This window comes from Homarus americanus, unplaced genomic scaffold (genome assembly GCF_018991925.1).
Source record: "Homarus americanus isolate GMGI-L3 unplaced genomic scaffold, GMGI_Hamer_2.0 scaffold54679, whole genome shotgun sequence".
NCBI classification, from domain to species: domain Eukaryota; kingdom Metazoa; phylum Arthropoda; class Malacostraca; order Decapoda; family Nephropidae; genus Homarus; species Homarus americanus.
In genome coordinates this window covers 2,444,248-2,448,931 of record NW_024722701.1, presented here as the reverse complement: position 1 = coordinate 2,448,931, position 4,684 = coordinate 2,444,248, and the positions used below count along the sequence as shown (strand labels likewise).

The 4,684-nt window shown below is 39.0% G+C and overlaps 1 long non-coding RNA gene across 9 annotated transcripts in view; it reads right to left on the bottom strand.

The window, feature by feature from the left end:
- Positions 1 to 2,572: 2,572 nt before the first annotated feature.
- Positions 2,573 to 4,684, bottom strand: part of LOC121863069 — a 14,344-nt gene continuing 12,232 nt past the window's right edge. For all 9 annotated transcript variants that reach the window (XR_006088317.1, XR_006088323.1, XR_006088316.1 and 6 more), the window contains one exon: positions 2,573 to 2,646. This is a non-coding gene — a long non-coding RNA (uncharacterized LOC121863069). The remainder of the gene's footprint in view (positions 2,647 to 4,684) is intronic.

The following is a 4,684-nucleotide window of genomic DNA, read 5'->3' as shown; positions in this document are numbered from 1 at the left end:
ATTCCATTGTCTGCCATACACTGGTTGTGGTCGAAAGTCTCGGTTTAATTTTCAACCTTTCATGGGCCACTCTATATAATAAGCCTTGGCAAAGTACTAATATGCTCCAAGTATTTGAGAGTTTGCATTAAGTCACCTTGCCTGCCTATAATCCAGCTGCAGGTGTTTTTAATATCCTCTGGGTACCACAGTGCAGGCACCAGTCGTGGCCCTCCTCTGGACAGTTTCAGTCAGCTGATCTCTAACACATAAGGGGACCAGGGTGGAAGAAGCGCCCTCTCAGAGCATTATGAAGGACGAGCCGTCTAGTTCAGAACTTCAGCTTATCAACACACGTCCTTGTCACTACTTGGTCTTGGTTCTTGTCAGGGCGGGAGGTTGTACTGGGGATGGGTGTTACTGGTTATATTACGGCTGCATTCCTATGATCTCTTCTCTGTAGGATCGATGTCTGCCACAGATAGTGTCACATAATGGGTAACACAAACATCAGTACTGACCAGTATCCAAATCTCTCTATTCTGTTGGCAATATTTTTATTCATCAATACTGTGGTTAGAAAATTGCTGACACCTTGATGGCTTTTAGTTCTGGGTTATCCTTCTAGTGGATCAATTTTCTAACATGCCTTAGGACCAAAGTCCACTATTGCAGGAAATTAAAACCTTTACAATTTCATCCTTATTGTACTAACTTTCAAACAGAATTGGAAAAGTAATTTTTTATCAACCTTAGGAAAATAACTTGTAAAAATGTTCAAGTCTTTACTAATTAATTATTCCATTGAATCTCTGAGTTCATCTTCATCAGGTACTTGTTACCTTAAAGCAGATTGAGGCGTTTTTTAGAAAAGGGACTTTCCCGGCTCTCATTCCTACCATCCCAAGTGTCATGCCTTCATCCTGGGATACATTACTCCATTAAGGATGTGTGTGCTTTTGGCTTTCCAGTTCCCCCAAACTTAACTATCAGCCATAATTAAGATTTTTCCAGATAAGTCTTAATTCAGCAAAACATCAAATTATAATTTGTCAGGCAGATTAGGTTTCCATCTGAGTTGGGGTTCCTCAAATAGGTTTTGGATGATCCAAACCCAAGATAAAAAGCTGACATAGGCAGGGGCCGGCTGACCTCCCTGGGGCACCCCAACTGCCCTGCTACCTAACCAATGTTCCTTATAATAATACTACTGTGTGTCCACCATCAAAAAAGCTTTCATAAACAATATTGAATTGCAACACTAAGCCTCCAGCACATTACCAAGGCCACAAGGATGTTAGTTTTTCTTATGAAGATTAAATAATACTGTACATAGATATATGGCGAGGTATTTGTTTTAATATTGTTTTAATTTGATTCCGTAGTAATATTTACTATTGCTACTTTCCTTCTGTTCTATGTAAACTAAACACAAGGCTTCCTTACACACTGCACAAAACCTGATGAGCCTGTAAAACACACTAGTGAAGGGGACTGTTACATTTACCAACACCTATTCGATGAATTTAAAGAGACTAGATAAGGACACCATTAACAAAATTATTGGTTTATTCATACAAATATTAGCAAGACTTAAAACATTACAGGACATATTTATATACTGTACAGCAATGGAGATATTTGTAGTGGTAACAAAAGTGAGGTGGTGTAAGGGTGGTCATATGCCAAAGACAAAAATACACTATTACTTCTAACTTCTTTCAATGAATCAGCTCAAAAAAAAATTTAGAAATGCTGTATTGTTATGTGAATGAAAACAGACTGAATTTTGTATTAGCCAGCATTCAAATTAGTTTCTCAATGCCATTAAAAGGAACAAAGTATTATTTGTAACTCAGTGACAAATTAATAATCAGTTTCATTAAGTAAAACCCTTATGACTTTCAGGGGCAGAGAAATTTAAGGCAAGTTATTGTATAAAATGTTAGAAATCCACCTGGGAGAAAAAATAAAAAAACAATATTGCTTTTACAATGTAAATCACTACAGCATAATAAAAAACAGTAGAAATAAAAACTAACTGCAGTACACCTCCCAGCCAAGACTCGGCTGAACCTCAAATTAGGCAGAAGATCCAACTAGGCAGGTTGAACTCTTTTTGTCTTGTTAACTGGTGTGTAGTAGTTACTAATGGCCAACCAGCTCAGACAACTAGGGTGTTAATAGAACCAATGTAAACACAAGCACATCATCCTTGTGGGCTGGTCTCATCTGCACCTCCCCAGAAGTCCCAGCCTGGTGGATGGTGATGAACAAGAGCCATCAACACATCAGCGGCCTGGTGGATGGTGATGAACAAGAGCCATCAACACACCAGCCTGGTGATGAACAGGAAGCCATCAACACATTAGCCTGGTGGATGGTGATGGACAAGAGCCATCAGCCTGGTGCAGTGAGTTTTTGGGGAAGGTGACTCTAGGAAGAAGTCTCCTGAGGGTGCTAGATGATTGAGGAAGGAAGAAGGCCGTTGAAGATGTTGCTGGTTGATGAACTTCACCCTCTAGAAGGAAGGCCCGTTGAAGATGTTGCTGGTTGATGAACTTCACCCTCTAGAAATAATGATGCGTGATGTTCTTGGAGACAGGACAGTGAAGAGACAGGAACCAATGCCTCCTTCATGGGTGCAGGATCGAGGTGGCGAGGTTTCTGTCGGATAAGATCTGTATTAGAAATGTAATTACGAGTTAAGCAGTACACCCGTCGAGTTAATATAGGATGAAAGGTTACATCATTATTGGTATAAATGTGACAGATGGTCGAGTTACACTGGAAATTTTGAGCTACATCTACTTCAGGTTTCACAGTTAAGGACCAGGAGAAACTACTGTCACAAGATCATAGTCAGGATCCAGTTGACAAAGCTTTCATCAAGTTAGGATGGATTAAATGATTATGTCCACTCAGTAGCCAACAGTGTAAGGTTCTTGAAACTGATGTGAAAGAGGTGATCAGGATTTAATTTAATTTAAGATTAAAGTTTCAATAATTTAGTTTTGAAAATTATAGTTAAAAGTTTGGTTCCGAGATCGGGAATCGGTTACGCGGAGTTAGTTTACCACAGATGTGACTCACTGATCTCCACCGTTGTGCGATACTTTTACAGCTAAATACCCAGTAACCCCAAAGAAAGTTGAACTGTCAAGTGGGTAGAGATAACTAACACAGCCTTCGATACTGTCAACTATACCATCCTCCTTTCAAAGCTGTCATTTACAGCATTAGGGGCCTGTTCCACAATTCGTTTACCTCATATCTGTCCAACAGGATGCAGTATGTCTGCAATAATAATCACCAATCTGACTCCTCCCAATCTTGTATGGAGTCCCCTTGTTCCATTCTCGGTCCAGTACTTTTTGTTGTGCATAAACGACCTAGTCCATAGCTCACCATAAAATACATCTTATTTGCAGACAATAGTAACTTGCCAGCAACTCAGACCACCATTCCTTGATGAGAACTATGAACACTGAATTAACTAAAGTCAGGACCTGGGAAATACGTAATAAACTGACCTTAAACCTTGAGAAAACCAATACACGATCTTTTACATTAAGAAAAACATACCCTGACTTGGACCCTTTACTTAATACAGTTCTCAAACACTTAACAAAATACTAAATTCGCAGAGTTATTGTTGATGAGAAACTTAACTGGAGAAACCATATACAAGCCAATCACATTAAAGTCAATAAACAGTGCGGTATCATGTATCACACTCGACAGTCACTCGCCTCTCAGCAATGAAAAATCTATCATGATCTTGTTTACTAACACCTGATACACTGTCACACACACTACAGGGGGCCTCTGGCTCTTCAAAAACACAATCTCTTGGTTACTAGCACAAAAGAGAGTTGTACAGACAATGACCTACTTGAAAAACAGATCATGCAAATGAAAAACTTGCTATATTGAAAATTAAAAATTTGAAGATATTAACACCTACTGCTGCACCCTCTTGTTTACTAATCTACCAATCACTTGCTTGACAATAATTATTTCCAGTTCCGAATAATCAGAGATACAACTTAAGGCAACCAGAGCTACTAAGACCACCCCCAGGCTCCTCTCAGTCCCAGACCTCCATAAATATCACGCTAGAAGGTGTGGAACAACTTACCCCCACCCATCCCAGCAAAGACTACGGCCCTTCCTTTAAACCATCTCTTAAAATATCTATTGAGTAAGTATTAACTTTTCTTGTAACACCTACTATATTTACAGTACCTGCTATTATTGTACCATCAAAACCGTTTTGTAGGAAATTATCATGTAAATAGATAAGTAATTACCATTGCAATAAACATAATGCTAACTAGACATAATCCTGACAGCTCTGTCCTCTTGTTCAATTATTACTGTACAACCCATGCTCTTCTCCTTATACTTATGTATTTTCAATTCCACTGTAATTTATGTGACATATATATCGAGCATCACGCTCTATATATGGGTATAAGACGCCCCCCAAATTCCATTAAAAAGTAGCCTGGAGCCTATTTGCTGTATAAGACCAGTACCCCAAATGCATTAATTCCTACCCAATGAATTCAGTAGTCCTTTACCAACCATCCTTGATTTTTAAAATAAGGCCAATTCACTAAGTAATGTCATCAAATTATACCTGCTGGTGTAGTGTAAACACTAGTGACGTCACTGAAGCGTGGTGGGGAGTGTTCCTCAG